Source organism: Hordeum vulgare, chromosome 3H (genome assembly GCF_904849725.1).
Source record: "Hordeum vulgare subsp. vulgare chromosome 3H, MorexV3_pseudomolecules_assembly, whole genome shotgun sequence".
Taxonomy (NCBI): domain Eukaryota; kingdom Viridiplantae; phylum Streptophyta; class Magnoliopsida; order Poales; family Poaceae; genus Hordeum; species Hordeum vulgare.
The window spans coordinates 462,516,088-462,529,636 of record NC_058520.1 but is presented as its reverse complement, the minus strand read 5'-3'; positions in this window follow the sequence as shown (position 1 = coordinate 462,529,636).

Here is a 13,549-nt window from a genome sequence, read left to right as displayed (position 1 = left end):
CCGGAGTGACAATAACCGGAACCACTCCCGGTGATGACCATAGTTTGAGGAGTTCATGTGTTCACCGAGTGCTAATGCATTGGTCCGGTTCTTTATTAAAAGGAGAACCTTAATATCCCGTAGTTTCCTTTTGGACCCCGCTGCCACGGGAGGGATGGACAATAGATGTCATGCAAGTTCTTTTCCCTAAGCACGTATGACAACACACGGAATGCATGCCTACATCACATTGACAAACAGGAGCTAGCCACTTATCTCTCCGTGTTATAGCTGTTGCATGATGAATATCATCCAAACAAATCACCGACCCATTGCCTACGAGTTTGTCCTACTGCTGATGTTACTTGTTTTGCTCTGTTGCTCCTACTACTACTATTGCTACTGATGTTACTTGTCTTGCTCTGCTGCTGCTGCTACTACTGTTGCTACTACTTTCGCTTGCTACTGTTGCTACTTGCTACTGCTGTCACTACTGCTGTTCCTTGCCACTGTTATTGCTCGTTACAATCCGTTACTCGCTACTTTGCTGCTACTACTTTGCTTGCAGATACTAATCTTTTAGGTGTGGTTGAATCTGACAAATTCAGCTGCTAATACTTGAGAGTATACTCTCACCTCCCGTCGTGCAAACCAACAAATTGGGTCGAATACTCTACCCTCGAAAACTGCTGCGAACCCACGCGCTGGTGGGCCATCAACAACATTCTTCTAGTCACATTAGTGGGGAGTGCTTTCAGCATTCTTCTGGCGCCATTGCAGGAGAAGGTTTGTTGTCATAAGCATTCGTCTAGCTAACGCCAGAGATTGCAGGATCAGCATTTTTCTGGCGCCGTTGCCGGGGAGGTATTTCTATATTCTCTGAGTCACTTGGGATTTATATCTTCTGATCACTATGAAGAATCTGAAGGATCTGAAGACCAAAGTCTTGCCCTCAACTACGAGGGGAGGTAAGGAATTGCCATCTAGCTCTGCACTTGATTCACCTTCAGTTATGAGTAAGTTTGTGACATCACCTCCTGCTAGAAATCTTGATATGTCGCCTGTGCTTGATGATGCTTGTGATACTACTGCTAGAGATGCTATGCTTGATACTATGCTTGATACTATGCCTGATACTGCTAGAGATGCTATGCTTGATACTGCTTTGCCTGATGATGCTAGAGATGCTATTTTGCCTGATGATACTATGCTTGATACTATGTCTGATACTGCTAGAGATGCTATGCTTGATACTGCTTTGCCTGATGATGCTAGAGATGCTATTTTGCCTGATGATGCTATGCTTGATACTGCTAGAGATACTCCTCTGCCTGATGTTCCACTAGGAGTGTTCCTTGATGCTCATATTGCTAGAGTTACTGCCAATGCTCGTGATGCTTCTGAAACTACCGATACTATTGAGATAGAACCTGCTTTTGCTCCTGCTAGATCTAGCTCTCCTAGATATGAATTGCCTATTATACCTGAGGGTTACGTTATGGAGGGAGAGATAGCTAAGGACTTTCTTGCGTGTAAGGATGCCTATGACGCTGAGAAATTACTTCTCAAGTGGAAGGAAAAATCTCGGGAAGCTAGGATGAAAAATGACCCAAAGTTTGCCACTTCGCCTATCTTTGTCACCGATAAGGATTATGAATTCTCTGTCGACCCCAAGATAATCTCTCTAGTCGAATCTGATCCTTTTCACGGTTATGAGTCTGAGACGGTCATAGCCCATCTTGCCAACCTATCCGAAATAGCCAACCTCTTCGCTAATGAGGAGAAGATCCGCCACTACTATATCCTTAAGATGTTTCCTTTCTCTCTAAAGGATGATGCTAAAGTCTGGTTCACCTCTCTTGCTCCTGGATGTGTGCGTAGTCCCCAGGAGATGGTCTATTACTTCTGTGAGAAATATTTCCCTGCCCATAAGAAGCAAGCTGCCTTGCAGGAAATATACAAATTTGCTCAACTCCAAGAAGAGAGTCTTCCACAAGCTTGGGGGAGGCTCGTCCAGCTACCGAATGCCTTGCCTGATCACCCTCTTAAGAAGAACGAGATACTTGATATCCTCTATAACAGACTTACCGATGCCTCTAGAGACTACCTAGATAGTTGTGTCGGTTGTGTTTTTAGGGAACGAACTGTAGAACAAGCTCAGACTCTACTGGATAACCTCTTGATCAACGATAATGCTTGGACTATTCCCGAACCACCTCCTAAGCCAACTCCTAAGAAAAGAGGTATTCTATTCCTCAGTCCCGAAGATATGCAAGAAGCCAAGAAGTCTATGCAAGAGAAAGGCATTAGATCTGAAGATGTCAAAAATCTACCACCTATCAAAGAGATCCACGGTCTCGATAACCCAATACAGGTAGTGGAAGTGAATTCTCTGCGTAGGTTTGATGAGAGTGATATTCCTTTTGATAAACCTGCTAGCCTATGCTTTGATGAATTTGACAACTTTGTTGCCAAACAATAGAGTTTCAATGATTATGTTAGCAGACATTTGGAACAAAGTACTCGTATGCTTAGCCATTTAAGTGCTTGTGTAGACAGAAATGTCAATGCTTTGAAGCTTCTGAGTAAACATGCCTCTATGATTACTACTCAGGTAGAACAAGTACCTAAAGCTCAAAATGACCTACTCAATGAATTAAATGACAACTCTGTCAGAGTCATTACTAGAGGAGGCAAAATGACTCAAGAACCTTTGTATCCTGAAGGTCATCCTAAGAGAATTGATCAAGATTCTCAAGGAATCAATGCTGATACACCTAGTCATCCTAAGGAGAAGAAGAAGGATGATAGGAACCTGCATACCAGTTCACCAAATACGGTCACACCTGAAGAACCTAATAATATTTCTGCGTCTGATGCAGAAACACAATTAGGTGATGAACATGAACCTGGTGACAATATGGACAGTGATGTTCACAATAATGCTCAACCTAGCCATGATGAGGATGTGGAGATTAAACCTCCGGTTAATCCTGATAATCCACAACCTAAGAGATATGACAATAATGACTTCACTGCTAGGAAGCATGGTAAAGAAAGAGAGCCATGGGTTCAGACACCTATGCCCTTCCCTCCTAAGCCATCCAAGAAAAAGGATGATGAAGATTTTGAGCGCTTCGTTGAGATGATAAGACCCATCTTTCTGCAGATGCGGTTAAGTGATATGCTCAAGATGTCTCCGTATGCCAAGTACATGAAAGATATCGTGACTAATAAACGGAAGATACCAGATCTTGAGATCTCCACCATGCTTGCCAATTATACTTTCAAAGGTGGAACTCCTAAGAAACTTGGTGATCCCGGAGTGCCCACTATACCTTGCTCCATTAAAGGAAACTACGTAAGAACTGCCTTATGTGACCTTGTAGCCAGTGTTAGTGTTATGCCACTCTCTCTTTATCGTAGACTTGAGTTGGATAAGTTGACACCCACTGAAATTTCTCTGCAAATGGCCGACAAATCAACTGCTTTCCCTATCGACATTTGCGAGGATGTGCCTGTTGTGGTTGCTAACACCACTATCTTAACAGACTTTGTTATCTTGGATATTCCCGAGGACGATGCCATGGCTATCATCCTCGGAAGACCCTTTTTAAACACTGCAGGGGCTGTTATAGATTGCAACAAAGGCAATGTCACTTTCCACGTCAACGGTAATGAGCACACAGTGCACTTTCCGAAGAAACGATATCCAGTACATTGCATCAATGCTATCGAAAAGACTTCATCGATTCTCATTGGGAGCTTTGAATTCCCTATTCCTCGTGTCAAGATGAAGAATGATTTGCTTGTTGGGGAGATTCATATCCCCATTGAGGTGACTTAGTGGCTATTCGAAAATTCTCCGTTCTCTCTTGCGATTCGAGAAAGTTTTGTCATAAGGACTTGATCAACCCCATTGACGGATTTCTTTCGATGACCATGAGACGGATGAATCAGAGAGTCACATACCTCTGTTTTGAGTTTTCCTTTTATGTTGCTTAGAAGAAAAATGATGGAATTAGTTTAGCTTTTCCTGTTTTCTGTTTTAGCGTCCCGGAGAAAAATACCTCGAAAATAAAAGTTCTCCGATGGTCCTGAAAATTTAGTATGATTTTTTCTGGAATTTTTGAAAATTTCTGGGCCTGAGAGCTGGCCTGGGGGCCTGACCAGTGGGCCACAAGCCCTTGCTCCGCCACCACCACCCCCTGGTGGCGTGGTGCAAGCTTGTGGGGCCCACAGGCACCCCCTCCACTCATTCCAACTCCCAGCCTCTTCTTCCACCTCCAGAAAAAATTGTTTCGCAGCTCAAACCCGTGTTCTTGCTCACTTGGCAGTGATTTTCGATCTCCTTGCTCAAAGCACCATTCTCCGAACCGTTTTGGGGAAATTGCTCCTTGGTAAGTGACTCCTCCATTGGTCCAATTAGTTTTTGTTCTAGTGCTTTATCCTTTGCGAATTCTTGCTACCTTGGTGACCCTGTTCTTGAGCTAGAAAAGTTGATTTTAGCTAGTCCCAAGTAGTTTTAGCGCGTGATATGGTCTCTAGGAACTAGTAGGAGTAGTTGCTACAAGTTGGGTTAATCCTTATTCACTTTTCTTTCGAAGTCTCTAAAAATTTCAGAATTTTTCAGAGCTAGAAAAGGGAAAAGATGAGGAGGTTCTTGAGAGGCTCTTCCAGCCGTAACCCCAAGGAGGATGAGAAGAACCACCCCAAGTACGTAGTCCCTCGAGTCACCGAAGTTCGAGTGTGCGAGTGGCCAAGTGATGAATTTTTGCGCGCCGCGGGACTTTATGAAGACTTTTACTACTTGGTGGAGAACGCAGGTCTTACTGCGTTCGTTGAAGATAAGTGCCCACAATATCTCCTCCTCACCAATATTTTCGTTCAAAGCTTCAACTTTTATCCGAGGAAGAATCCTCCCATGGTTGAGTTCATGATATACGATGTTCCCCAGTGCATGACGCTGCAGGATTTTTGCAATGTATGCAAATTACCTTATGCTGGGGATATCCGTGACCCTCATCCACGGGACTTGGAGGATTTCATTGGTTCTATTGTTGTTGGAGAGGAGAGAGGAGTGTCTCGTGCTAGAATTGCTAGCATACATTTTCCTGTGCTTCGGTACTTCTCACTATTTGTGGGAAAATGTTTGATTGTCCGAGGAGAGGCTAGATCACTTAGTTCTCCAGACCTTGCGGTTTTGCGCGAAGGCCTTTATAACGATAAGACTTATAGCTTGGGCGCTGTAGTAGCTCAACGGTTGAACCTGAACCGTTCTAAAGGAGACGTCTATGGAGGTATCTATGCTACTCGTCTTGCTAGACACTTTGAGATACCGATTAGACTGGGAGAGGAAGGAGAGATGCTTCTCCCTGAGAGATATCTGGATTATGACAACATGGTTCACTATGATTTTTTGGATAGAGATGCTAGTAGACGGATGATTTATAACCTGGTGTTTAGTCAGGGTACTCGAGAGACTATTACTTTGCCTGCTCCTTCTTTGTTTGATCTTCATGCATGCAGGTACACTATTATGCTCGCAGACATCTACGCATATTGGGGCTTGGCCCAACCACAGGCGACTGTGCCCGAGCCGCCAGTCGAGTACCAGATGCCAGTTTATTAGTGGGAGCCAGAGGAGCTCGCACAGCAGTGGCATCCACAGTCTGCTCCGGAGTATCGTGGAGCTGGTGATTTCCCACCATGGGAGTAGACCAAGCTAGGCCAAAAGCCTAAGCTTGGGGGAGTACGTGTTCTCACCGACTTTACATTCATGCTTATGCTTTCACTTTGTTAGCCGGTGTTTACACTTTGCCACTGTATTATCCATGCTAGTTTCTTTTTGTTTTCTTGTTTTCTTGTTTTGTGTCCTTTTGAGAAAACCCAAAAAGATTTTTCTTTCTTCTTTTGCTTGTTGGGAGCTTTCCTGTGTAAATAGCTTTCTTTTTCTTTGTGTCAAGGTAGAAGATATTGGTTACAATGCTTAGTGGTTCTTGCATGCTTACCTGTTTAGCTTTCAAAGAGCCATATTATTTTGTATTCTCATTTGTGTTTGCCTGCAGATTCAGCTTAGTCCAATGCGCTTATTATCGTTTTCATCGTTCGATCGTGCAAATGAAAGGCAACAATGATGATATATGATGAAGTGACTGAGACTGAAAAGCTGGTATGAACTCTATCTATTTTGTTTTTGTAAATATGACTAGCTTGTCGACCCAGATTTAGCTTTGTTGTGAGAGAACCATGTTTGCAATGACAACTTAGAGATCATAGTTTCTGATGCCATGCTTATTTAGCTGAGAGCTTATAATGGTTTGTCTTGACTGCCAACATAGATTTTGAGATGACTATGATGTAGTATGATAGGATGGTATTCTCCTTTGAATGTTTCAAGTGGCTTGACTTGGCGCATGTTCATGCATGTAGTTGAAACAAAATCAACATAGCCTCTATGATGTTCGTGTTCATGGTGATTTATATCCTCTTCATGCTTGCATTCAATGTTAGTCAAAATCATTGCATCTTGATGACCGTTGTCGCTATCTATTTGGTCGCTTCCCAGTCTTTTGCTAGCCTTCACTTGTACTAAGCGGAATACTGCTTGTGCATCCACTTCCATAAACCCAAAAGTTTTTCCATGAGAGTCCACCATACCTACCTATTTGCGGTATCTACCTGTCGTTCCAAGTAAATTTGCATGTGCCACTCTCTAAACCTTCAAGAAATAATTTGTTTTGCATGCTCGAACCGCTCATGTGGTGACAGGGGGCTATTGATATCTTCCATGCTAGGAGTGTTATCCTCGACATGTGTTTATTCACAGTCATTCACGAGAAAGGGGCCGGTATTTGGGATGCCCAGTTCCACGCTTAAATCGAAAACATAACTGTAAAACAAGACTCCCCCCGGATTGATGTTAGTATGGACGGTACCCGAGGATTCAGCTAGCCGTGGAGTGTGATTGATTGGTGGTGGGGGAGTTAAAACTTTACTTTTCTGTTTGGGAACCGCCTATAGAATGAGTAGCATGGAAGATATTGAGAACTCTTGGTCATTGCGTTGACAATGAAAGCATGCCACCCAAAATTATTATCTCTGTTTTCAAAGCTTGAGCTCTGGCACCTCTTCAAATCAATGCTTCCCTCTGCGAAGGGCCTGTCTATTTATTTTCCTGTCGAGTCATCCTCCTCTTATATAAGCACCAATTAGAGAGCACATCTGTCATTTTTATGCTTTGCTTTTGATTGATACTGAGTATGACTATGACTTGATCTTCGTTGCTATGAATTACAATGTTTAGTCAGCCCTTGATCTTTGAAAGTGCTCTGCATTTATGTTATGCGGTCTCAGAAAGAGCTAGCGAGATACCACCTATTCATATTGCTTCATGCTTGTTTTGATTGAAGTGTTGGTATTTGAAACTCATTATTATTTGCTCGTTAGCTAATTATGCCATTGATATTAGTTTACCGTGAGACCTTTGTGTCATTTGCTTATGTGGTTAACTTGTGATCTTGCTGAAATTCTGGTTATGAGTTAGACATAGTTGCAACAACAAGATCAAACAGAGTTTGTCAAAGTTTTTCTTTCTCTCTCAGTTTGTCAACTGAGTTGCTTGAGGACAAGCAAGGTTTTAAGCTTGGGGGAGTTGGTACGTCTCCATCGTATCTACTTTTCCAAACCCTTTTGCCCTTGTTTTGGACTCTAATTTGCATGATTTGAATGGAACTAACCTGGACTGATGTTGTTTTCAGCAGAATTGCCTTGGTGTTATTTTTGTGCATAAATCAAAGTTCTCCAAACGTCCTGAAAATTTGCGGGGAGCAGTTTTGGAAAATATCAAAAATATCTGCACCAAGTTCCACCTCAGGGGGTGGGCCAGTGGGCCACAAGCCCCTGCTCCGCCACCACGCCCCCTGGTGGCGGTGGGCAGGCTTGTGGGGCCCACAGGCACCTGCCGCCCCCAACTCCAGCTCTATAAGTTGCCTTTCGTCCCAGAAAAAATAAAAAGAGAAGTTTTCGTCGCGTTTTCAATACGGAGGCGCCGCCACCTCCTATTCTTCATCTGGAGGGCAGATATGGAGTCCGTCTTGGTCTCCGGAGAGGGGAAATCGTCGTCATCGTCATCATCAACCTTCTTCCCTCTCCAATTCCATGAAGCTCTTCGTCGTTCGTGAGTAATCTATTCGTAGGCTCGCTGGGCGGTGATGAGTAGGATGAGATCTATCATGTAATCGAGTTAGTCTTGATGGGGATTGATCCCTAGTATCCACTATGTTCTGAGATTGATGTTGCTACTACTTTGCCATGCTTAATGCTTGTCACTAGGGCCCGAGTGCCATGATTTCAGATCTGAAATTATTATGTTGTCACCAATATATGTGTGTTTTAGATCCGATCTTGCAAGTTGTAGTTACCTACTATGTGTTATGATCCGGCAACCCCGGAGTGACAATAACCGGACCCACTCCTGGTGATGACCATAGTTTGAGGAGTTCATGTGTTCACCAAGTGCTAATGTGTTGGTCCGGTTCTTTATTAAAAGGAGAACCTTAATATCCCGTAGTTTCCAATTGGACCCCGCTGCCACGGGAGGGATGGACAATAGATGGCATGCAAGTTCTTTTCCCTAAGCATGTATGACGACACACGGAATGCATGCCTACATCACATTGACGAACGAGAGCTAGCCACTTATCTCTCCGTGTTATAGCTGTTGCATGATGAATATCATCCAAACAAATCACCGACCCATTGCCTACGAGTTTGTCCTACTGCTGCTGTTACTTATTTTGCTCTGCTGCTGCTACTACTACTGTTGCTACTGTTGTTACTTGTCTTTCTCTGCTGTTGCTGCTTCCTCTGTTGCTACTACTGTCGCTTGCTACTGTTGCTACTTGCTACTACTGTCACTACTGTTGTTCCTTGCCATTGCTATTGCTCGTTACACTATCGTTACTCGCTACTTTGCTGCTACTACTTTGCTTGGAGATACTAATCTTTCAGGTGTGGTTGAATCTGACAAATTCAGCTGCTAATACTTGAGAGTATACTCTCACCTCCCGTCGTGCAAACCAACAAATTGGGTCGAATACTCTACCCTCGAAAATTGCTGCGAACCCACGCGCTGGTGGGCCATCAACAACATTCTTCTAGTCTCATTACTGGGGAGTGCTTTCGGCATTCTTCTGGTGCCGTTGCAGGAGAAGGTTTGTTGTCATAAGCATTCGTCTAGCTAACGCCACAGATTGCAGGATCACTTGCCCTTATATAACGAGTCAAGCCTCCGGGTTTACAATGAATTTGTGTCTTGCACGACCTCTTCTCCTAATTGTAGCAGGACTCTCCCTAGACGGACACTCGTATGCCGGCTTACGTCTTCCGACCTTCGAACCGACGCCTCCTACACCGACTGGCGGTCTCTATGGTCCCCTTGCAGTGTATCAATCACTTCTCATCATACATGGGTCGGCTTATATCTTGGCCATACCTGGGTTGACTCGCCCTGGGAAATGTTGGCTTATGCCATGGGAAACATCCCCAATAGATACACATCTAAGTTAGTTATTTCCTCTCGGACTCACCTACCCATTTCTCTCGGGGCCACCGACTTTATCTGTTCAAGAATTCCTTGCCAATTTTTTTCTAGCTTCACTCAAGGACTGTTTTCTCTCTCATGCATTACTCCCTGCTTGCTGAGATTCTCAAGGGTCCCTCACTAAATGACCCTTCTTGGAAATTGGTGACAAAGTGCGAGAATGATCAATGCTTAAAGCCTAAACATACATCAAGAGGAAGAGTCGCCTCTCAAAATGCCTATCACATAGAAAGATAACTAAATGTTTCTAAGAGGAGAGAAACATAGGATTAATTATTTTATTTTGATCATTCTACATGATCCTTGCTCTGATTTTATCCCAGCCTACCTATTCCCAATACTCACTAGCTAAGATTCAGGGGGGAGGATGTTCCTAGATTAGGGGAGAAAAATCCTTGGTATTTGATACGTCCATTTTGCATCATGAATTCTTATTGATATTGATGTTGTTCTTGTTCAATATTCCTTATTGAAAGCACATATGCTCCCTTGGTGATTTTGATAATTCATGGCAACATACATTGTCTCTTGGACTAACACTTTTACCTAGATATTCAGAACAGTCCATGGAGATGTTGTGGCTAAGGATTATGTGGAGATGCCCCTTGATGCAAGAAAGGAATAGGATTGGCTCAAGCTTCAAGCTAGAAGACTCTTCATTTTCTATTTGTGAGAAATCACATTTGAGTCCATAGGAAAGTCAATACTATTAAAAGGGGGTGAGGTATTAAAATGAACTAGTTGCTCAAGCTCTAAATTATCCACCAAAATACCCAGTCACTTTTCCCACATAACCATTCTGTCAAAATCCACATACACAAATTTGGTGTCACCAACTTCCATATTTCATACCCACCGAGTTTGACCTCAGACGGACACCCTAGCCATTCCCACCAAATCGGTGCAACCGAATCCATATCGGTGCTACCGAGTTTGGGTGACCAACTTTCATGTGCCTCGATACACAAAATTGGAATTTCCGAGTTTGAGTATCAATGCCATCGAGTTTGGCCATCTGACCGTTAGCCACCTTTTCGGTGCCACCGAGTTTCATATATCGGTCTCACTGAGATTCAAAAGTTCACACCTTTAGTGCATATTGATACCACCGAGTTTCCCACTTTGGTGTCACCGAGTTTGCTACTTTGGGTGTAACGGTTGGATTTTGGTTGCTGCCTATATATACCCCTTCACCCACCTCTCATTCGTGGGAACACTCAGAACACACACTTCATATCCAGATCCATTTTCTGAGAGAGAACCACCTACTCATGTGTTGAGACCAAGATATTCCACTCATATCTTTTGAATCTTGATCTCTAGCCTCTTCAAACTGCTTTCCACCAAATCAACATCTCCTATCCATGCATATTCTGTGAGAGAGTGGTTTTGTGTTGAGGAGACTATCTTTAGAAGCACAAGAGAAAGGAGTTCATTGATCTACCACATCTATTACCTTTTGGAGGGTGGTGCCTCCTAGATTAGTTAGGTGTCGCTTAGGAGCCTCCTACTTCGTGTTGTGGAGTTGAACCAAGATGTTTGTAAGGGCAAGGAGATCGCCTACTTCGTGAAGATCTACCATGAATGAGGCTAGTCCTTTGTGGGCGGAAGACGTGATGGAATAGACAAGGCCGCTTCTTCGTGGATGCTTCGTGGGTGGAGCCCTCTGTGGACTCTCGCAGTTGTTACCCTCCGTGGGTTGAAGTCTCCACTAACATGGACGTACTATAGCGTCACCTATCAGAACCATGCCAAAAATCGTCGTGTCAAATTCTTCGCGTTCGATCTTCCTAACCTCTACTCCTTTACATGTGCAAAGTATTTATTTTTTTTCCGCTGCCATATATGTTGACTAGCATGTATAGGGTGCACTAGACTTGTTAGTATTGCTGAAATTCTACCCTCTATCAAAATTGGTAAGGCTAGGATTTTATCTTGACAAGTAGTCTATTCAACCCCCCCCCTCTAGACACGTCTTCTATCGATCCCTCACTTATTATGATACAATTCTTATGTCTTTTCTCTCTAAATTTAGAAGGTACATCACAAATGGGGAAATTGCGAGAAACTTGAACTCTCGACCTGAAAACCAAGAAAAAGGTTGAAAATCACTGAACTCCAAATGACCTGATACTTCACAGAGAATTTTTATGGAACATATAAGAATTATTGGGCCAAAAATATACCAGAGGGGGGACACCTGCTGGCCACAAGCATGCCATGTTAGCTTGTGGGGCCCATGCAGGTGTGTCCTGTCCCCCCCCCATTTTCTGCTATAAGTTGTTTTGACCTAGAAAAAACAAGGAGAGACTTTCCCAAGCTTCATAAACATCTTCACCAGCACCATCTCATCTCAAACCCTAGTTCATCTCTTGTATTCAATCTTTGTCTCAAAACCTCAGATTGATACATGTGGGTTACTAGTTGTATTGATTATATCTCCTAGTTGATGCTAGTCGATTTACTTGGTGGAAGATATTATGTTTGGATCCTTAATTATCATTATTACGACCACTCATCTTGAACATGTTTATGACTGTGAGTAGTTACTTTTGTTCCCGAGGACATGGGAGAAGTCTTGTTATAAGTAATCATGTGAAGTTGGTAGTCGATATTTTGATGATATATATGTTGTTGGTTCTCTTACTGATGACGTGTGAACGTCGACTACACAACACTTCACTATCTTATCCGCACTTAAAAATATCACACCCTACATTTCTAAATATAATCTTTTTTAGAGTTATCAATAATAACTCCATACATACATATATATGTATTTTAGAGTGCAAATTCATTCATTTTTCTCTGTATATAGCTTATACTAGAATTTGTAAAAAAAAGCTTTTATTTAGAAATAGATGAAGTATATGTTATAAGGCTTAGGATGCATTGTGCATTCCCAGAGAAGCGTGGCATCACGATTTGATTGGTAGAAGTATGTTACTATTAGTATTATACTAGAAGAGTTGGGCATGCTTTGCTGCGGAGTTGGTGTCATTGGATTTTCATAATGTCTTTACTCTGCCTATTTCAAAATATTAGATGCATTAGTTTTTTGAAAAGTCAAACTTGTTTAAACTGAAATGTATCAATATCGATAATGTCAAATTGGTATCATTTGATTTGATTCACCATGAGATGAATTTTCATATTTTATTTATTTTATATTATGGATGTTGATATTTTTTACTCTGGACTTGTTCAATGTTATGGAGATTTTTCTTTAAAAAAATAATAGACCTTGTATCTTGGAACCGACGATGATTTCGTTTGGCGAGTTGGAGAAATGATGTCTATTCTTTTGGAAAACACAAAGACTTTGCGTTTCATTTCATTGAATAGAAAGAGAGTTTAGCGGTACAGTTCTCCAAGTAGGAGAAATACCGAGTCATAACGCAATTTAATTTTATTTATGATGCAGTGTTTTTAGTGGGCCTTTTGCAGTGTGATTGTAAGTTATCTGCTAATCAATCTATACTTATGTGGAAAAAAAATCATGTACTATATTTGCGTTACATCATCACATGTTTGGGCTTCTTTTTTCTAGGTGCCGAGATGGCGCATGAGGTTGAATGTTTTTATATGCTGATTGTTGTCGACTGATTTGTTAAAACCATTAACCCTGTCAAAATATGAACTAAATCTAAAATTAAATACCTTAATCAAATAGGAGAGCTTGAAAACAAAAAGAGTGTAGCGAACTAAAATAGAATGGGAGGTCTCGTTAAGAAATTGTTCACCTGATCAAAATCGAGTGGCCATATTCTAAATAGTAGACCTCAATTGATTAAGAGACTTCTAAACTTATGGAGCATAAGAGCAAGTACAATAATAGGCTTATAGCCCGCTTACATGACAATTTTACCCATATGGATGAGAGATACATGAAAAAAATAAGGATAGTGGGCTCTATGCAAGAGTCAAGCTATATGCATGCTCCTAGGCAGATGCAATAAATATGAA